At 44.0% G+C, this 22362-nt stretch overlaps 1 protein-coding gene and 1 long non-coding RNA gene across 5 annotated transcripts in view; both read right to left on the bottom strand.

Annotated features, from left to right (window-relative positions):
* Positions 1–12068, bottom strand: part of BAZ2B (bromodomain adjacent to zinc finger domain 2B) — a 108347-nt gene extending 96279 nt beyond the window's left edge. For 3 of the 4 annotated variants that reach the window (XM_065070078.1, XM_065070077.1, XM_065070080.1), the window contains exon 1: positions 11869–12051. The gene's annotated coding sequence lies outside the window, so the exon portion shown is untranslated. Of the gene's footprint in view, positions 1–11868 lie in introns of all 4 variants that reach the window. The other variant, XM_065070079.1, reaches the window with a different exon arrangement.
* A 3299-nt stretch (positions 12069–15367) lies between these two features.
* Positions 15368–20739, bottom strand: LOC110364499 (uncharacterized). The gene is made up of 3 exons (XR_002423294.2): positions 20170–20739; positions 18405–18499; positions 15368–16090 (listed from the first exon to the last, which is right to left on the bottom strand). It is a non-coding gene; the product is annotated as an uncharacterized LOC110364499 (long non-coding RNA).
* Positions 20740–22362: the final 1623 nt, after the last annotated feature.

Raw genomic sequence — 22362 nt, 5'->3', positions numbered from 1 at the left:
ATAATCAACTGTGCTGAACAACCACAACCTAAAGAGGAGTACTTTTCAATCCCTCACACGAAAACATGACAAAACCTCTATATTCGTGTAAATCTTAGAAGAACTTGCGTATTATTTGCATCTTTATTATTCCATCTATACAAATTACCAAAGACAAAAAACATCAAATATTAACAAAACCAAAATTAACTAATTCAGAATAAGGTCCATCTACACAAGTAATAAACATTTTGAGAAAGAATAAAGGTACATACCCTTCTCTCAGCAATCACACGTATGAAGATGTAACAAACCCAGTGCTGATTTCAATCGCCATGTTCAGCAGCCATAATAAACCCACCTTCCATTAACACATCTCGTCATTCTAAGTGTGTTGCAATCTTCCTCCCCGCAGTATCCAAGGACTATTCCACAATTGAACCCAGCACTAAGTGAAAAGCACTACTTACTGGTTTATGTTAACAAACTACTGGGTTCTTTTAATTCCAATATTACATTTCAGTCATAGCTGAAATGCCAAAAAAATTGTTCTCTATGTACTCTACTATTCCAAGCATGACTTCGTAGCACCTGGTCACAGCCCAAGCTGAAGACTTCGGTATACTCTAATCTCACATCGAAAGTGTTCCAAAACCGATGATTCTTTCAGGTTTATTTGCTTTTTATTCCACTTGACAGTGGTGACCTGAATTAATAACACAGTACCCTGCATGCTTTCTGTTTTGTCCTTTTTTTCCTCTCCCGGTACTGTGCCAGACTTGCTCTGGGACTGCTGCTGCTGCAGCTCGGCATTTCTACCCGATGGCAGGTAATTAACTTAGAACCCATCACTGTACGTTTATTCACGTTCTTCTCCCTGCTCCCCTCTTCTCCACGAGCATTTCTTCAAATTCATCAGTGCTTAATCTTGTGCAGCCACTTAAGTCTCCTGAGACGTTCGGTTTGATCTTTTATAGACACGGTGGGTTTTCCATCACGGTAAAACTCTTTTTTGTTAACAAATAATCTCAGCCTGTTCCCTACAAGGTCCTTTGAAATCACATCCTATCAAGAAAAATATCCTGCATTGTAACCAACCCATTAAAAATCTGACATCGTTCATGGTAAAAGCATCTTAACTTTTAATCTGCATGTCCCTACTGCTTGAGTAAATATAAGAAGTCAGAATTCCAGTAAACCAAAATATACGAAGCATTTGGTGAATTCCTGCCAAAAGTGAAATTGTCTTACAAAATTAGGTATATACATGAAGAAATCTGATGCCCCTTTGCCTAATTCATGCAACATTTTAGAGTCAGTTTTGCATTTTTCTGTCCATAAACACTAAAATGAATGTTGAATAATTCAATAATATCTTAATTTTTATTAAGATACTGCCATGGGACAGGTTACAGCCAACGGGCTGAGGCTGCAGACCAAACCACCACTGACCGCAGAAGAGAACTGTCCTTTTGAGAAACCGAAGGCCCATTATGCCCCTTTTTCAGGGAAACAGTTTAGGTTGGAACAGTTTTACCTGAAAAATGGGCACGACCTGCCCCTGTGAATGTCTGCCCGTGGCCAGTGAGACGGGCAAACGCACTCTGAAAGGGCTCCGCCAACCCCGCGTGCCCCAGCGCTCGCCGCTGCCTTCCACGACCAGCGGCCCCGCCAGCTCCGCGCCACGGCTCGCAGCGACCCTCTTGGCCAGGAGCACGCACTCTCCGCCTCCGGGTCACGTTCCCTGTCACGAGTCCCCCCAGAAGGGAGCATACAATTTTTTTCTAAACAATTTGAGGTTATTGTTGTAAAGAGACAGATTTGAGACTTGGCACTCAAACAGCTCTTTAAAATTTAAACTAACTTTTGCAGAAAACTGCAGATTATTTATTGATTCATGAACCACTAAAATTAGACATGGAAACAGACACTTGTAAGGGGCTGCTAAACTAAAGAATAAGACTCTGCGTATAAACAGAACATAATACAACCGACACAAAGATTCGCACACATCACCTAACCATCCTAGCACTCCCATTATCTATTATCGCCTGCGCTGCTGGAAGCAACAGGGACAACAACCCGCGAGGCACAAACCCTTCCCTCAGTCCAGGTCTCATAAAACTGACAGAACGCCGGCCAGTTCTGCTGAGGTCAATGCAGGAGGCCAACGGGGAACTCGGCTTTACCAAGAGTGTTAGAGACCCCACCTACCTGCATTTCAAACGTCTCCTGCAACATGTAACACAGATCATTCCGGAAGATGATTGCTCGTGTATTGATTTTAAGCACTTCACAAGATACCAAAACTACAATTGTATAAATTAAGCACTTAGAGGCAAAGAAATTTTAAAAGTGATTGTCCTCCCTACACCCCTGGTTTACTACAAAGCCTTTGCACTATGAACAGATCCCTCAAAATACATCATTAATCTCCATGACAGCAAAAACACTGTAGGCTACATTTAAAGGCCACTCTGTATAAACCACTTGTATCAACACAATAAACTTTGCAATATGCTGTATGTCCATAACTGTTAACACGGAAAATTTACTGGTATCTGCAAGAGTGCAAAGATGACAAATTTACCTCAGTGATAACCAAAAACAGCTTGACATACAAAGAAATGTGTCTCAATGAACAGGAGAGTATTCCAACCTGCTCTGTTTCTTTATCACACACAAATAAAAGGAAATTACCTGCATAATGTGTTCCTTCTACTTCCCAACGTCAGGAGAAAAAAGGGCATTTTGTAACTGTGTGCCCTCACTGGAGCACCTATCACCTCTGGCACCCCCAGGCAGGGGCGAGTTCCCCCGCGTGCCCGGCCCCGCTCCCGCGCACGAGCACCCTCCCGCAGCCACAGAACCCGCTCCACAACCAGCCCGCTGGGCCAGGCTCGGCTACCGCCCCGTTCCAAAGTGCGTCTGGTTCAGCGAAGGCCATTTGCTACACATTTAAGCCTTCGCGGGAGAAAACAGGGCTTGAAAAGCACTTCTAGAAAAGAAAAAAGATATGACAGCTGCAGAAAACAGTGCTAATATCATAGTTAAATGCCAAAACATAGCGAAATTGTCATTTCAGGAATATATTCTTTCCTTACGTCTTTTTTCCTTTCCTAAAATTTGCTAATTTGCTTCTCCAAACACTCTTAAATGAAATAAGCAGCAAGTAAACGATACAAACCCTTTAATATAATTTTTATTTGGTAACTCCTGGCAAGTTTGAAAAACAAACCAACAACCGATCCAAACCCAGCCCAACCACAGCTGCCCAGCGGAAGGCCCCCAGCACCCCGTCCAGGGACTGCAGGGACGGCCCCGTCTGCTGTTCAAACATCCACCCACCCCGCTTCAGCTCCCCCTCCAAACCTTTCCCCGGTATATTCAAGGTGTGACAAGATCCAAGGGCTTTCTCTACTAAATTGCCAGGAAGACAAAGAGAGCAAGGTATTACTGTGGGTTTTTTTTCCCAATAATCTACACCCTTTTGTTGTCTTTTATCGGGACTTTGGATCTCGGACTTTGGGACAGCAGCTTTTGCACATGGTCCATTTGACACCACTGCTGTTCTCCAACTATTCCCATTCAGTATCTCAAGCAGAGGGAAGACGGGGTGGGGGCAGGAAAACCATGCATTTACTTCTTTGGAGTTCCGCTTAAGGTAACTTCTCTGAAAGAGCCAAAACAGGACTCGGGATTGCTTCTACTATTAGGCTTGGTGAGCCAAGCACGGGGCAGCAGAGCAGCGGATCCTGCAGGACAGCCGAGCGCGGGCTGGCGCGGGCAGAGCTCCGCTGCCTCTCCCCCGAGCCGCAGTCTCAGCTCCCATCTCCGGATCCAGCATTTCCATCAGCATGGAAAAGCAGCAGTGAGGTCCTGATGGGGAACCGCGAGGATAAAAAATGATCAGAGCTGCAATGGAAAAAACACCGGTTTGCATTTCTTACCGTTTAGCCTCTTTTAAACTGCCGTAACTACTTAGAGAAGACCACAGCTGTAGGGAGTGATAATACCTTTTACTAAATCAACTGATACAGCTTGAAAAACTCGACCCTCGCTCAGGCATGTATGCCTGATATTCTTAACTCACTAACACAGTAAGGAACCTTCTTAACAGCTCCATATTCCTGGATCCATTTGTATGGAGTGAAAATCAACTGACACCTTTCCTTAGCAATACTTTCTATTTACGTGCCAGATTATGGCTCAAAAGATGTATGAGAGTGGGAATTCTGGTATCATTCTCCTTTCAGAAGCTCCAGTCACTAGGGCAAGCAAAGACATTGAAAAGTTGTCAAACTAAGTGTATAAACTAGTGGAAATGCTTTGCTTTATTTCTAAGCTGGAAAGGCAAAACTGAAAAAGAGAGGGGGAGAAGGGGAATCAACTTTACTAGCACAGCGTAGAAATATTGCTTAGTAATACATATAAGTCTGGTTTTTTTCTAATTATAATGACAGACAAGCTTACCCATGTAGAAGTAGAGTCATTTCTAATACCTCCATCATTTTTCCCGTGTGATACTGAGCAAGACTGTGCTCACTGCTATTTTATCACACCATCATTTTGTGTAACATAAGCACATTTTACACTTCTGGGTTTTCCTCCAAAAGCACTGGGCATACGATGCACCAATGCCACAAATCTCAGCAACTACAGTTTTAGCAAGGTAACCCTGGGTAAATCATAGAATCGTAGAATCTAAAACAGATTTCTTATTCAGAATAACAAAAGCTACCAAAGGACTTACAAAGGTTGGCTGATGTTACTTTTTCAGGCTGTTGTACATAACAAAATCTTGTATTTAAGATCTATGTCACTGCTCACCCTTTCACTTTGCTCCTTCGAAGCTCACAGTTTATTATTTTATTCAGCATTTAGTTAAAATTAAATATTTAATACTGAGGCTGTTCCATGATGCAAGCACAGCTAAAATGAAAGGCCTCTGTGGCTGCGGTGACCAGATTTCAAATGCAGGTAGATCAATAAAGAGAAGCTCAAGCGCAGCCTCCATGTGTGAGTGGAATGGTTGATAATCGCTTGCAAACGACTACATGCTCCTGTACCCAGCTGTTCTTAAATTATGAATATGCAACCAACTCATATTAAAGCCAAATCCCAGCACTATTTCTACAGGGAAATCCCAGTAGTTTTTCCTTGTTCTACATGTTAGTTCTGTTAAGGATACAAATAGCAGTAAGCTTCAGAACAAACAGGACCAAACTACCAGCATTTCATGCACTCAGTCCATTATCACAGCAGGGGCTGTCCATCTCCAGATCCTTCCTGCAGCAGCTCAGGTGATACAACAGCGATCCGCCAGCCACAAAAACAAAAGGAACATTAAAAACGGAGATTTCCCAGCACACAGGAAAGCCCCGCTCGGCTTCGGCCAGCCCGGCGGCCAGCCCTGACCTGCGGGAGAGCTCGCACCGAGCTTCGAGCACTTAACAACATCCATCAAAACCAACGACAGGACATTGAATTATACAGTATTAACCTCCAGGGTTTGCATACAAAGACCTCAGATTTATTTATGTCCTAGTACATTAAGAGCTTCAGTACACTGTTCTTTACACCACACTGGCTGCCAACGTGATGAACCTTCCTACCCTCAGCAGGAGGACAGTGTCTTTGATTAATGAGGGCATGCTTGTGGAAAAGTGTAACAACAGAAAATGGGGCAAAATCCACACAATTATGTCCCTGCGCACCCCACAGACCGCTGCAATATGTTTGTCAAACTGGCTTTCTTTGGTACAAGAAGAGACTGAGGGCTGAGAAGGGGGTTGTGGGGTTATCTTGCTGATTGTACTTGGATACCACACACCGCTGTTCTAAAATAAGTATCTGATAAAATGTGATGCATTGTTTATTAAAGAATCTTTCTGCGTTAGAAAAACATGAATTCATTAATACAAACCAATTAATAAATAGGGTCACCATCCAAAAACCTTAGCTATGTATCCAAAGTGAAGGAAAAATACTCCCTAGAGGATTTCAAAGTTTTAGCTTGTCATTCCACAGTCCCATGACCGAGATTCGAGCTCAAGGACAGCTGGGCAGAGCATTTTGTGCCTTTGTATCACCGTATTTAACGAATATCCTAAAGAAAATCTAGCTTATACTCCCTGCAATCTGCAAGAAAACACAAGTAGGGTTCTCCATTATTCAAAAATTACAATTCTTCATTATCCCTCCCAAGAATTCCAGAGCAGTTTTGTGTGAGGCTCCAAAAAGACAACATTGTCGGATGGTCACTGCGTTATTTCTAGACCGACCATCTTTTCCAAGGTTTTATACTGCAAACATCACCTGAGATGAAATGTGTGTACCCAGCAGCCCCACTGATTCAATGGGACCATTACAAATGTAAACTGTCCAGGAGGTGGACCAGTTTTTCAGATGGTGCCTTTACCCTTCCAGTAGTTTGAATTTTCAGGTTTTGTGTGATTCCTCCCTCAGGGACTAGAAAAATCCCTGCAATCTCTTTTCGCGAATTACCAAGGCTTAACCCATTCAGCTCTTGACAATGCCTGACCCACATCACATGAAAAGAGCCTGATGTCCTTTGCACACAGAGAACAAGACACTCGGGGGCCCTGGAGGGTGTGAGCACGGCGGCAGGAATCGCCCTTCCGAGAGAGGGACAGGGACCCTGACGAGCCCGGGGGGGAACGGGGACCCCGACGAGCCCGGCACAGCTTCTGGTAAGACCCAGCTTTCAGACACCATGTCTGAGAGATCATCTGTCGCTAGGTAAGGTTTAAAAACATGTACTTCCTTTCATATTTTCCTTATTGATCTGAAAAACATTCACATAAAAAGAGAATGCCGTCAAATGTTTAAATTAATTCTGTTAAAGTACACAGAGAAACCCCTGTATCCTCCTTTCCTCGCTGTCACATTACAGAACTGAACCGCACAGACCCTTGCTCTCAGGGTGCCTTTCACCGGGTGGCCTCATCCAAATGCTAACACCACAATAAAATAAAACACCATTTCTCTTCCTTCCCCCAAAAAAAAAACAAAAATCTAAACTCTACTGTAAAATTACTGAGTTTTTCTGGTTTATTTCCATTTAGATCTCAAAGGAACTTGTGGATAAAACTTTCAAAAGTCCATGGATCTTTTTTCTCTTTAAGGAATAGCTCAGCACCATGGCAGCATGTAACTGTAAATTTAAGGGCAATAAAGAGATAAACACAGCTGGTATGTGAAACTGTGTTAATTGGATTAAATGTTCTACATTTTTTAAACTTAAAATTTTATTATTAAGAAACAAAGTAACAGAAATGACTGCATCTTGCTTGGCCCTTTTGCAGACACTGGATGAAAACCCGGTCCCAGTTTCCCTAAGGACTCTGTGCCCTCAGCTCACCCACTCGGGCGGCATCGGTGCACAGCACCACCCACAGCCACGGGACCCGCGGGTCCGGGCAGGCAGCCGTCCCTTCCGCCCCATCCACCCGCTCTTGGTGATGCTGGGAAGACTAAACCCTTCCGTGCAGAGCCCTCACCGGTGCCACAGTGAAACTAATACATTCTCACCTTCATAAGAAAGAAGGCTAAGAAACAGAAATTTAAAAAAATCAATGTGAATGTATTTTCCTTATCCAAATCTTCCAGTGACTCCTTGTTGATTTTTTTGTCGCTTCTTTCTTGCCCCCTTTTTTTTAATAAAGAGGCAGAAATTGGGGAGTGGGGTGGGGAGGATCTATTCTCTCTAGTCTTACTAACACAGCCTCCTTGTTTCTGTTCCCCACCAGTAAAGAGCGCGCAGGGAAGAACTCCAAGCTCTGCCACTCGCTTAAAACAAAGATACACTTTCATTCTACCATTACACAGAAAGAATACAATAAAACTAGTTTTAAAGTTAAGATGTAGCAGCATAACCAAAATTTTTTAAAAGCATAAACGCCAGTCACAAGGCAGACATCCCATCTCCTCCTCTGACGCAGCAGGGAAGATCATCTGTACCTGACGTCGGAATTCTGCACAGTGTTATGCTCCCCACAAACCACCAATTTCTTTGCAATACATTGACTGACACATACTCACTACCTGTTCAGGATGTTGTGAACTAGCAAACTATCACTAAAACAATTGCCATCCTCAACACCTGTGTCAGTGTTTCTTCTGATGGCAATTTACCACACCAAACTAGTTAATAACGTGGTATGACATAATTTACTGAATTTACCTCAAAAGCTGAAGCACACTTGGAAGGAAATTGGTAGACTTTGCAAATCTTTGTTGGGCCACATTAGCTACGTGACAAAAACACAAAGTACCACTATTCTGCAATCTTCTATTAGAATAAAGTTATGAAGTCGGCTGTTAAAACAAACCAACCAACCGCTATTTGGCTTTACTTAAAGACACCTGTACTAGGGACTGGGGAGTGGCAATCACAGTGAGCGGTTTGCAGGGTCAATGCCCTTACTGGGGTGGGGGTACAGCAAATCGCATTTTTGGTAGCGTTAAATCCGCCTCCAAACAGCTAAAATCTCATCCCACAGCCACCACTAGAAGAACATTATGAAACTGAAAGCGGCCAAGTACTAATGCCCGGTTTCCCTGATTTAGGAGATGAGACAGAGAGCGCAAACTTCCCTTTCTTTGCAACTGTGATACTCCACGTCTTGTGCACACCGAGGAGCAGCAACAAAGCCCTGAACGGCTGCAGCTGGAGCGGGGAGCACCGCTCGGCTCCCGCGGCCGCCCTGCCCTGCCCTGCCCTGCCCTGCCCGCCCGAGCCGCGCTGCAGCGTGTCGGGAGGGCTTGCACAACATCTGCGCCCTGCGCTGCAGCTCTGCAACCAACGCGCAAACAAAGAAAATGGGGAAAAGGGCAACAGCGCCCAAACAGAAAGGCTTCCATGACTTCCTTATTTGCATTTGCCGTTTCCCAAAAAAGACAATTCAGTCTCCAAGCACTCCTTATCATAAGGTCAGTATAAAGACTAAACAAATATACTGCAATGCTCAAACAGGGCTTATTCCCTCCATAATATAAAAATATTGCTAATATATCTGCTGAAAGTACAAAGCATCTTGTTCCATGTTCACAAAAACGAACTATTTCCCACCAAAAGGTACAAAGCATGCATTTAGTTATCTTTTCCCTAACACTATTCAAATAATTTTGCAATGTTATTGACCACCTACAATAATCTACAAGAACAGATCTTAAAAACAACTACTTTTTGTTGAAACACTGACTTGTAAGGAACTTAACACAATGGTATTTGGTTAAAAAAATAAATAGGATGAGAAATACCAGTATCAAAATGCCAATATACATTAGTCATAAAACATTATTTTGTGCCACTCAGAACAGACTTCAGGTCAGTAATGAAAAGGGAACACTTCCCAATCTTCCGAATGAATATTTTTTACTCTCCAGAGACTTCTATTTGTTAAGAACGCCATTACAACCTGATATTAATACTCCATTGCATGCAAAGAATTGGTGCCATCTATGATTGAACAAACGTCCCCTGCATGGAATTAGCACAAAATTTCAAATGAATCCCTTAAAAACTCCTAATACTTCCTCTATACACACTACAAAGTTACCTTGGCTATCGTTTTCTTTATATTACATAGTTTATTGATTTTGCAGCATTGTGACAAACACATGTATGTAGTTTATCACAGGTATGAGATGTCACGTATACCATCATTTTCTGAAACTACTTATCCTGTGTTGTTCACCATTTATACTCTGCCAAATCTTCCAGACCTTTGTCGCACGTATAATTCAGAACCATCTGTTGTACATGCTTTCAGCTACTTAAACATTTTCATCTACCAAATATCCATGTAGCTGGCAAATACTCAATTCAACCCCTCTTTATGGTGTATTAAAAAACCACACACCACACACACAGTCCTCGAGGTAAGCATCTGACATTTGTTCCAACGTCACCTTAAGGACACTTTGTTTTTCTATCCAAGTCAATATTGAATGATGTACCCAGTCTTGATGTACTAACAGCTACTCCCATGACTTTCTGCATTTCTACATTAACTGCTGTCCCAACCCTGAAGACAAAGAAAATGCCAATTAAATACAGGCAGTTTCATGTCCATGTGACTGTAATATGCAAGTAAGACAAGCACAGGAAAAAGAACGGAAAACCAGAACTTGGCTTACACTAGTTACTCCTCATCCAGTACCCCGCGTGTCACCATGTGACCAGAAAAACTTCTGTGAGATTTCAAGAGAAATATTAGTGCAATTGAGAAGCAAATTAACAGAACAGTGTCTTTTACTGGTTCCCTTTTCACAAGAGCCGACACGGAGCTCGTAGCCACAGGTACAGGGGCTTGGGGGTTGTTCTGGGTGGGGGTTTTTTGTTCGTTTTTAATCAGTTTAGCATAGTGACTGTGTTTTGCCACCCATGTAATACAGTATTTGGAACACAACCCAAACTACACGCAACACCTCTTAACAACATAGTTTAATAAATTTGTTCCTCCCAAGTATGCCCCCAAAATCTGTCATCTACAAATGGAATAACTGTGTATTTCCGTGTTCCTCATCCCAAGTAGAAACTGTTTATTCCTCAGGGAAGAGAGTGTATTAAGTGTTTCATACAAACTTCATGACAGATTGCGACCTGCTGTAAACAAAAATAATGCAAACCTCCAGAGGATTTGTTATTTAACATAAGAACTTCACAATGTTGGACTTTTTTTTTTTTAAGTAAAGTGAGCATTAAGTATCAAAAGGCCAACAAAAAAAAAAAAAAAGCGCCGGGGAGAGAGGAGTGTAACTCCAGAGCAGAGTTGTTTCTCCCTGTTACAAACCAGACACCGGATAAAGCAGCGTATTCTACACGTCCCCTGCAGTCTCAGCAGGAGCCCTTCTCCTCAGGGTTTGCCGCAGCTCCATGAGGAATTCCGGGAAAGCACACTCTGGGAAAATTCCCCTTAAACTTTACATGACGTCACCATCCGTCCCTGTAACATTTCCCAAACTTCGAGTCTCATCCAAAAGGGCTTTCAGGATTTCCACCCGCTCCCTCGCTCCACTCACGGACAGACTTGGGAATAAAAATTTGCCCAAGATGGCGAAAGGCTCGTTGTTTAGAGGGCAGAAAAATGGAGGATATTGTAATATACACAAAGGGACAAATTTCAACAACTCGGCCAAGGGCTGCAGCTGCTTGTTCCTGTGCACAAGGAAGCGACACGCACAAAAGATAAAGGCGAGGGGCGCGCAGGGCCCGGCTGCTGCCGGCCCGCACCGCCTGCGCGCCCGCGCACACAGGAGCACGCAGGCCGGGCCGCCCGGCGCGGGGGGACGCGCTCCCGCCCGCTCCCCGCGGCCCTGCCCAGCGGCCGCTCCGCGCGGCCCCGCCGAACGGCCCCCGCCGCTCCGCGCCCGCGCACCGGCCCGGCCTGACAGCTGCAGCCGGCGGGCAGCGCCGGCCGGGGAGAGCGGGGCGGCTCCGCAGCGCCGAGCGGAGCGCGGGCGAGGGGCGGAGAGCCGGCCGGAGCGCCCCGCCACACAAAAGAGCCGCCGCGGAGCCTGCGGGCCACCGCCGGCAGCGACGGGCCGGCGCCGCCCGGCCCCGCGACGGGCTCGCTGCCATGAGTAAAGTTTAAAACCGCTCGGGACCCCGCCATCCCGTCAGGATACACCGGCCGGGCCGCCCGGGACTCGCCTCCCCGCGGCCTCCGCGCCTCCCGGCCGCAGCCGTGCCCGGCAGGGCCCTGGCGGGACGCGCACCGGCGCCCGGGGCCGCGGCCGGCCCTGCACAACAAAGGCGGTAGCACCGGCAGCCGAGCGGGCGGGCAGGCTCCCGGGCTCGGCGCGGCAGCCGCGGTAACGCTCCAGCAGCCCACCCCGAGGAACAACTCCGCCGGCACTCACCTCGCAGCGCGGCCGCAGGTCCGCGGGGCAGCCAGGCCGCGGGCGCGGAGCGGCCCTGCCCGGCGCTCTCCAGCGCCCAACGCAGCCGGGGGGCGAGCGCGCGCGGGTGCGTGTGCGCGCGGCGGGCGCTCCGCTCCGTGCCCCGGCCCCTCCGCGCGGCTCGTGCTGCTGCACCCGCCGCCAGTGACGTCAGCAGCCCGGCCCCGCGCCGCGCCGGGAGAGGGAGCGGAGCGTCGGTGCGCGGCGGGCGGGCCCGGGAGCCGGTGGGCGCCCGGACAGTCACGGCGGTGCGCGCCCCCCGGCGCCCCGCGTTTGGCCGCCGTTCAGCGGCGACTGCCGGCTGCGGGAGAAACGCGGCTGGCCGCCGCAAGAGCGTGAATTAACTCCTACGCGCCGTCTTAGGGACTAAGTTCTGGGAAAAAAAATAGCAACAAAGAATCTGTAACACAACAAATTGCCATTACCGAAGAAAGGGAAAAAAAGGCGACCCATTTCCGAAAGAGGAGACATTGTAAAGAAACCAGCAAATCAGAAATTCACACGGGAAGCAACATTCAACTTTCATGTTCTAGAACTAGATAATCAAAGTAGAACAGGCAACAGGGTGGGGGAATTAAGTTGAACACTGAAGTATTAAAATTCACCAGGTGTTGACACAAGAGTGTAAAATAAATACAGGACATCTTCTAAGTACCAATGTTCCTGCCCTTCCTGCAGCGCCCTACGCAGGTTGTTTGTACAGAAAGAAGAACTGTGCTTCCCACCGCAGCCCTGCAAACTCACGGAGGGACCCTCCTCTTCCCTTTCTGGGCTCAGCCAGGCCCGGGCGGGTTAAAGGTCACTTGAGGAGCCCAGGACTGCGCCCCAGGAACCCTCACACCACAAAGTTATACCACAGCGCAGCCGACAAAATGTAAGTGATTTCAGAAGGAGCTGGTAAAAATCATCCTTGCAGGATTCAAAAATGTGTATGGCTTGTTAACCCTCTTCAATGCTACATACCAGCATTTTTTAAAAATAAACATTATTTCTAAATAAAGCTGATCTCAGCATAAAGAAATATGTATACGTAGAAAGATGCCATTGTTTTCTGTTTCCTCTTCAGCCACTGGCTGTGATTTTAATTGTGCTGGAGGATCTTCATTAGTATTAACACATGGGGAGATTTCACAAAGCTGCTTCATTAGGAAAAAAAAAGCCTGGCAGCCCAGCTCTTTTCGCATGCAATGAGAATGTCAGCCTTACCTCGGTCATTTGTAACATAATAAGTGCAAGCACAATGATTGCAATGCAGGAACACTGGGGGAAGGGCAAACTGCTGCCTGATGCGGGCAGGAGGAAAGAAAGCTGCTCATTACACAGTAAAATGTATGCTAAAAATTAGTGAAGATGATGTCTCACGAGACTCATGCTAAATACATTAATGTGCTGATATGTTTTTAATTATTATTTTTGTACTAGTCTATTTCGTTCCCAGCATTCACATCCAGCAGCAAAGGTTTACTAGCATTTATTGATTTTTTTGTCTGCCACATTCCCGGAATACAGATTTTAATCATTTCACTACACCACATTGAGTAATTTCATTAAAAACTGGAACCTTCCATCCCCAGAAAGGCATTTAATTCCAATGACACACAATTCCTTTCAGCGGCAAACTGTCTCAACAGCAAAAGCTGGCCTAAGGTTCAAATGCATAATTTAGTCCTGAGTTCTCCATGCTCTGCGTTCCTTTGAAGCTATAATTTGACTAGCTACCTAGTAATTGTAATAAGGACAATGATTTCCCTATAATATGTTATTAACCCATATTTAATTAACTCGGAGGCCAAGCTCTGTACACGTTTGATTGGGTCAGTACCTCTCCAACCTCAAAATTTACTAATAATGGTCTCAGAAAAAGAGTGTAGGATAAGAAGGAGTATGAGTACAACAAACAGCTGTTTTGCTCAGAATGTTACGCATCAAAAGCTCATGCATTTTCCAAGACACAATATTGTCACTCAGGAGATAACAGGACTTTATAAGGGGAAACAATGCGTGTAGATAACACACTGTGAAACCTACTGGCTGTTATATACATATTTAATATCACTGCTTGTAATATTTAAAACACATTCTAGTATCTATGATTATTACGGCTCCTCTAAATAACCATTCTAAATCTATTTTCTGCTGTTAATAAGCCAAAGCATAGTATGTTGTGAAAAATGAAGAGGCGTGCATGTCTGGACAATGTTATGTAATCTTTGTTTTCTATAATGCTCAGCAGGACAGAATTTAATCGACTTGAGTGCAGAACCACAGGCCCCAACACGTACTTCTCCTCTTCACAAAGTTCAGCCAACTATCCAGATTCAAACCACTGGGACGTATTTGACATCAAAATACGAACCATATCTTTCTCATTGTGCTGAATAGTAATTTGGCCTTCAGTCAACAACTTAAAATGTTTTTAGGTCACTACATAGTATTTTATAATCTGCACCAAAATATGTTTAAAAGTTTATTATTTTTCCATCGGTCACAAACAAATCAGTTTTATTAGCACAAAACTTACAAGGTTTCAAAAATGTATTAATAATTCCTTTGTTTTAATATGCTTTTTCAAAAGAAGCGGTTGTTAGTGGACACCACTGATGCCCTTAAAGTGATTAACTGTTACGTCAGAAGGGTTCCTGGCTTTCAAATTTGGCTGTTCTCCCCCAGGCAATATTAGAGCTGTAATTCTCGATTTAAAAAAATGCAGATTCCAACTGCAGCATGTATTCTACAAAAATAGGATTCTTGTTTCTTTTGTTTTCTTTGTATGGTGGATTAATTCCACATGTAGTTAGCCTTTGCATTCTTTTCAGGCTTCTGGAGTAAGTGCCATAAAAATACATATATATATATATATATATATGTGTGTATGTATATATACGTACCATGACAGAGTATTGTTTTGTAGTTCCTTTTGTCTTTTCTGCTATGCTTTTTGACCCTATCATTAATATTTCTTTAACTAGTTGCACCCACTGACAGAAAAACTTAATTGCTGAATTGGACAAAAACAGAAATAAAATCAAGTAAGATCCACATTTACGGGCACATAACCTTACATGTCTGAATCCTCACGCCGGTGTCACCAGTGACACCAGTGATGTGCCTCCCACGAACAGCTGGAAGGCCAAGCCCAAGGTTTGCCCGGGACTGAGCGGGTGGAGGTCACGCTGGGATCTCCCAAAGGCAGATGCGGTTCCGAGGTTCCTCCCCCAGCCCCCCAGCCACCAGCCTGGTTCTCGGCCTGCGTCTGGCGCCGTCCGGCTGCTCGTGTGCGAGGCTGAAACCACGCACGGGTCCAGACCCTGGTCCTGCAACGCGCTCTGTTCTAGGCAGACTTGCTTATCCACCTAAACACACAAAAAGTCCTTTAAAGTGTTTTAAAAGGCTATGCGGTATTCACTGGAGGCTTGAAACCTTACTATATACTTCTCTTAACAGATGTCCCGGAGTAGTGTTTGCAAGGCAGGTATTTTATTATTTTAAAATATATTAAGACAGACTGGTCACACAGTAAGGACCGGTAGAAAGTTACCATCCAAGAAAAAATAACAAAGCTTTTGCAAGGTTAGTAGAACTAGCCACTCTTCTAACGAAGGGTAGAAACAGTTAGCATTTAATGCACGCTATTAATTTTTTTAAAAAAGGTCATTTTTAATAAAAAACTGAATACATAACTCAATTCTTATGTGTAATCTATGTTTTAGAACATTACGTTCAAAAGCAATAACAGTGTAAACCAGTCAAAGGCATAGCTTTTTTGCTGAGTTCACTCTGTGCTTAGGAGGTTCATTCTCATCTCAGGTGCCTGTTGGCCCTGCAGAGGTGACACTGGCACTCACAGCTGTTCATGCCAGCTGACGTGTCTCAGTACTCCTGCCCTCACGTTCCTGCTCCGCTGGTTTTATTACGTCGTCCCAGAGTGGCCAAAGGAGGATCTGCGTCTCACTGTAAGAGGTCAGAAGCACAAAAGGCCAGGGCACCTTTAAAAGCACAAACAAGTTTATGTACAATATAAACCGAATGTAATAGCTTTGCAACTGGATCGATGTGTTCACCACTAAGTTGGTTCCATTAAGAAATGCTGTTTAATTGCTGAAAAATCAGTATGTAGGTAGCTTTTCTTCTGCAGCTTTGCAAAGGTGCTGAAGCAAATGAATCCCCAGAAGAACAGCCGTAACTGTTTGCAGAAAACACAAATTTGAAGTCAGATGACTGGAACAAGGGACAAATAAGAACTTCCAAAGGGTGGGAAAGAATCTAGACTGCAGTTTCACATGGATTATCAAAGTCTGAAAGTCTTCCCTGAGGAGCTTCTGCATCAGCATGTGTGACAGACAACTTCCCAAAGACACTCGCTAGAACGCGCGCTGCGCTCACCACGCACCTCTCTGGGAGAGACAACACCAGCTACGAGTTATTTCAGCTCCCTTTCAGTCCTGAGCGGCCAAAGGGTTCTTCACTCTTCTGAAAGGACCGCCAGCTCGCCTTTGTTCTGCCGGCCCCCTTTCAGCGGCCTCGTGCTCCAGCCCCGCCGGGCTCCCCCAGCCCCTTCCATGTCTCCTCCCACCTGGAAGCCCCAAGTGTCAATAAACGTGGTATTTTTATTAACCAGTTTAATCCCTAACAATGTGAAAGGTCAGTTCATTCTAAACAGTTAAATTATTAAGCCTTCAAGAGTAGGCAGATAAAACATTATTCTTCACTCTGTTCCCTCCATCCTGCTCTTCTCATTCCGTTTTATGGTTAAAATCCACAGCTCTGAATGTTTGACTCTCGGTACTCGAGGGCTTTCAGTTGCAGCTTATTGGGGCCAGATACCCAGGGTGTCATTTTGACCTTCTGAATGAATGAAAACTAAGCTAATTTTAAATTTTTCAGTCAGGTAATAAAATACTTCTACCTTAGGAAAGAATTAGGTGACTTGTTTCTGTTTGACTGGAGAAACACCAGCCTCGCCAACAGGAATGTCAGCAATTACGGCACTAAAAATCCTTCGCTACCATGAGACCTCACCTTGTTCCATCAACTTCTTTGTAAAATAAAGTGACCAAAAGAGATACATAAAAAACAAAAAATCAGGATTTTTTGGTATCCTTTTTTTCTAAGTCCTTTATAAGAAATAAGACAGGGAAATACTAACTTGCAAATCCAGCTCATTGTTATCTTCTTCCAAAAAAATCAGATGCTTTTTGCTATTCAGGCATATTTAGCATTTCCCCTTCCCTGTGAAACCCTCTGAAACACCTTAGAAAAGAGCTTGGTTAATTTTCTTTATGTCGATGAAGTTCTCCTATCTCTGCACCAAAACAAAAACTGAGTTTTCTCTGATCAAAGGATGCAGTGGTTTGGGTGTTGTGGCTTTTTGAACTCCTGTTGCTTCTTTAACCACAAGGATTCAAAAATCCAGCCTCAGTATTTTTAATGTGGATCTGTAGCAATTACATCCACAAGTGAAAGAAGCTTTTTCAGGGCAAGTACAAGAGCTGTTGCACAGCAGACAAGACTGCACAATAGTTTGGGACAGGAAGTGATGGCATCTCTTATTAGCAGGAAATAACCTTATATAATTAGCCAACTTGGAACCTGGCCAAGTCACGAGGCCTGAGAACTCTTGCAAAAAGTTCAGCACACTCTTCGTTAATTGTCCATGAACTTAATTTGAAAGCACAGCGCATTACTGCTGCGTGTGTAACACAGTACATACCAAAAGAAGCCATGACAAACTATTGTGTCAATATTTACATATTCAAGTTGCACTTGGGTTATTAAAGATAAGTTACCTCTAGTGTGCTTTAAATAGTTTTACTCATAAAATGCTATGCAGCTGGCTACCTTTAAAGCTACTTCAAATTTATACATATTGTCGAGCTGATTTTAGTGTATTAAACCGGAGTAATGCAGAATTTCTTTTCCATACCCACCAATACTGTGACACAACAGAGAAGTTTTTCAGTTGGGTTTTGGTGTTTTGTTTTGTTTGTTTTTTAAGGAGGTGCATACTGGTCCAATTTTATTCAACGAAAACTGCTGGTGCAGTTTTGAGGCGCAAACTGTCTTTGCTTCTGCAGTTCAGATGCTACCTCTTCTCTTAGTCCATACTTACTGTGTTCACAAATCATGTTGCTGAAGACATCATAAACACTTTTCTCTTTCAAGAACATCCATAAAATGGAAAATGTACAAAACCCAAAAAGGATAACTGCAAGAAAGCTAACCTGGCGGATAAACTGGATTCGTTTAAAAAACACGTGTTCATAAAGAAAAAAAATATGACATTCTAAAATACAGGTGTATGTTTGACCAAATTAGCCCCCAGTACTTTTCAGTTACAAAAGTCTCTATTAACTGCTTCTTCCCAGCAAATGATTTCGCTTAATCTGATACTGCATCATTGCAGTGAACTTCACCGATTTGACTAAATATTGTGGATACAATAATGGCCGAAGCAATTCAAGACAAAGGATGCCATCCGCCCAAGTGCTCTGAGTTACCTGCTCAGCCGTTGGGATGAAGACTTTTCCAACAACGCCGCTGAGTGAAAGAGACACAGAGGACGTGGGTCTGGTGTCCAGAGAATGTCCTTAACCTAACAGAATCCACCAATTAATGAATCTCATTTTCCCCTATCTCATAAGTGCTATTCCAGATGACAGCTAGATTCAAGCTAAATTATACAGTGATACTTAAAAGTTACATTTACTTGTTATTTCTTCATTGCCTCACCAACAGTAACCCTTAAATTTGAAAACTGCTAGTGACCGTGTCCTTTCTATAGATGAAGACTGAGGCAGAACAAAGAGCTGGAATTGTAAGCTTGTGATTCTAAGTCTTACAAAGCTCTACCTTCCAAACACTAGATAGAAACTTTTTAGGAAGAGTTTTGTAATAAGGTTATTTGTACATGTTGGTAAAGAAATGCCCATTCCAGAAACAGACGGTTTTCTCTAGGAATTTGGTTTATAATAATACAGTTTGTAGAAAAGTTCAGAAGTGCTCTTCCCACAAGCAACACCGACTACCGTCAGGTCTCTATAACGTTTATCCTGTCTCCATGCCTCCAGAAACTCCTGCTAATCCACTGTTTCTTAATATGAGCACATTTTCCTCATCACCAGTCTGACTCCCCGACCCACGCGCGGCGCGGGACCACGGCTGCAGCGCCTCCTGGGAGCCACCATTGCGGCTATCAGAACCTGAACGCCTTCCCAAAGGGTTTCTGAAAGGATTGAAAGATGTATTAAGGAAATTTTACAGTGTTTCGTACATCGAATAACCAGCAATGCTTCATATGAAATCAAGTATGAAAAGGACCTTTTCCTTACTAGTGAAAATTGGAAGCACCCTTGGTTAATTGTTATCTACTCGGGGCACCTTAGGCAAACAATTGTAACAAAAAGCTACTTATTGTAACTAGAAAAGTAGGAAGCTGACACCTACATATCGGTAACTCAAAACTTTCAAACTCTTGGCTGTCCTGCTGCCTTTTCCCTTCTTTTCTGCCCCCAAATTACATTGACTTCCCTTGCTGGAAGTTAAAGCTGCGTAAATTCATTGCTGTCCCCTACAGACCAAAAGCTCCGTGATCAAACCTCGCCCGAAGCGCTTGCTGGCCTGCTAAAGCAACGATTTGTTGTTCTGTGAGAGCACAGAAGAATTTTCACAAATGGGAAGAGTGTATTGTGTTTGAACTTTTTATTATTACTGTAATAGATATTGTCCTCAAATTAACTATGTCAATTACAATTTTGGCTTCTCAAAATTACTTTTCTGATCACACTTTGATTAAAGAAATTAGTAAAGATTCCTTTGATGCCTCACATGCCATTATTTTTTAACATAAACAGGGAAATACTAAAAAAAAAAAAAAAAATCCAGGTGTCCAGTCTTGAATTTCAACATTAAATCATACTCAGCAAATATAAATACAGCTGCCTGCCAAAGGCTGCATACATTTATAAAATGCAAAAGTTAAAAATAACCTTGACGCTTCCCCCAGCACTCCTAACCAGCTGCACATGCTAAATCCAACCCCTTTTCCTGCGGCACGTCAGCAGTTTAACCGAAGCTGGGCCAATGACCAGCAGCAGCAGAGCCGCGCCGGCCCGGCTGCCCCGCGGCCCCGAGCCCGGCCCGGCGCAGGCCGAGGCCCCGAGCCCGGCCCGGCTGCCCCGCGGGGCCTGGCTGGTGTAACGTGGACTGGACGTGACCTCACGCTCAACCTGAGTGGTTCATTGCGCAACTACATTTCTTGCCTACCTCACTCCTTGGCAAGCATTCTTCTAAACACAGTGAAATCCAGTCTGTGCCCCTTTGTTGAAAACGTCTGCAGGTGTCACGTAGGGCGGTGCTTCAGAATGAGTCACTTCATGTACATGAAGTGTTAGGCAACAGCGAGTGAAGTGTTTAATGTAAGATATGTGAGCGTTTTGAGTAGTTGTTTGCACACGGAGGAGTCAAGGCAGACAATGGGGGAAGTAGTATCCACTGGCACATACTCGAGCTGGAAAACATTCATTAAGCTTTTGTTTTCCAAAGCAGTTACACATACGGGTGAATAGGTGTTCTTGTTGCTTAAAAGACTGCACCTTTTATGGAAGACTATGAAAAAGCTGGACTAGGCATATTTATCAACATTTTTCACTGCTGGGTGTAGCTCTGGTATGGAACTCTGCAGTGAAGAGACTGGCAAACACTGTTCTCAATCTGCTAATAACGGCATCTGAACAAAAGGCCCGGGAAGCAATTTGTAACATTTTGAGGCAAATATATAAGCTTCAACTCAAAAGGAGATGTGTAGATGGTCAGAGAAATGAAGCCAAGAACCCTGAGCTTTAAGACTGTCACTGTAAAGGTAATAACAATGCCTCTGGACTAATCTTGAGTGCAAGTCTTCAATTTTACAGGGGGAATAAAAGCCTAAGCCAGTTTTGGACCTTTTTCTCTCAAAACATATAGAAAGAGATTAATAATTATTCCCCAGAGATACCAATGTAGAAACTGAACTAAGAATTCCAGTAAGAAATAATTATTTAAAAAAGCTTGATCTGTATTAGACATATTATCTACTGTCAAAAATAGGTGTTGGTAGTAGGTGCAGTTCAACAGGTTTGTCCGGAGTTGAACATTGTTTAAGGGCGAGGACAAATCTGCCAACAACAGGCTATTTTCCCACTGCAGACTAACCTCAAATGATTTCATTCCGTATGATTCAGGGCATGTAGAAGACAGCCAAAAAATCTATAGATACTGCTGACTGCAAGAGAGAAGATCAAGGCAAGTGTCAGGCAACCTTCACAGCCAGGCTCACCAGCACCCGCATAGCGCTGCTGTCCGGAGGTCGGGATGCTGGCTGGAAACTGCTAGCAGAGAATTCCTGTAGTGACGTCTGGGACCTGTCACTAAGCAAATCCTCACGAGTCTTGTCCTTTCCTCCGTGGGGTATTTATTAAGAAAATGTGTTCGCTAAGGAAACACTGAATTTCTGAACCCATTCTCACCAAGCATGAATTTTAAGTCTTACCAGATACAAAAGGCTATGCTTCTGCTCTGAGACCTTGAGCTATGCATTGTTTTTTACGAATATTTTTCCACTCACTCTACTGAAGAGTTCATATAAAAACAAGTGGGTTTATTTTCCCCAATGTCAAATATATTCAGTTCTCTGAGACATCCTAACTTCCATTAATTTGTATGAAGTCAAATTTATTGACGAAAGTAATCTAGTTTTTATTTCTTTGCCCTACTTTGCTGCATAATATTAATTGTAATGTTTACAACATGTCCTTTCATAAAAGCCTGTGTTCTATAAGCACACCAGAAGTATTTACTATTAGCTATTAAGTTACTTCTTAAGGTTGTCCAAGACTTACCTGGATCTTCCCTCTTGCAGTCATCAGCATTTATAGATTTCTTGGCTGTCTTCTATGTGCACTTAAGTAAATGGAATGAAAATAAATTGGGGTCAGGTTTCATGGTGTAACAAGCCAAAGCTTCACGCACAATTTGAGGAAGCTGAGAAGTGGCCAGACACAAGGTGGGTTTCAGCTGGGGCTGGGCTGCGAGCGCAGCGCGACCGGCCCGCTGACGCCGTGTGGGCGCCGGCGGCTGCTGGGCGCACCGGCCCCGGGATTTCTCCCTCCCACACCTGCCCGCGCGCTCTTGAGTGGGCTACAAATGGTGTCCCTGGGACCCCTTCAACCTGACCCAGCTGCAGCTGGGTGGCTTCACATTCCGTAGCTTCGTTTACATATTTTCAGTGGTGTGCACTGTTCATCATTGTTGGACTTTGGGGTTGTCACTGTTTTTGTGTGTGTGTTTTGGTTTTGGTTTTGTGTGTTTTTTGTTTGTTTTATGTAAGAAAGTGAAAGTTCCAAATACCCCTCATTCATGTGTGCTTGAAAATCCACACCAGAGGATAATACTGGGTTTAGTTATATGCACAAGAGCTTT

Source organism: Columba livia, chromosome 7 (assembly GCF_036013475.1).
Source record: "Columba livia isolate bColLiv1 breed racing homer chromosome 7, bColLiv1.pat.W.v2, whole genome shotgun sequence".
NCBI classification, from domain to species: Eukaryota; Metazoa; Chordata; class Aves; order Columbiformes; family Columbidae; genus Columba; species Columba livia.
Note: the sequence above shows the minus strand (reverse complement) of the source record. Positions and strands in the feature narration are given on the sequence as shown.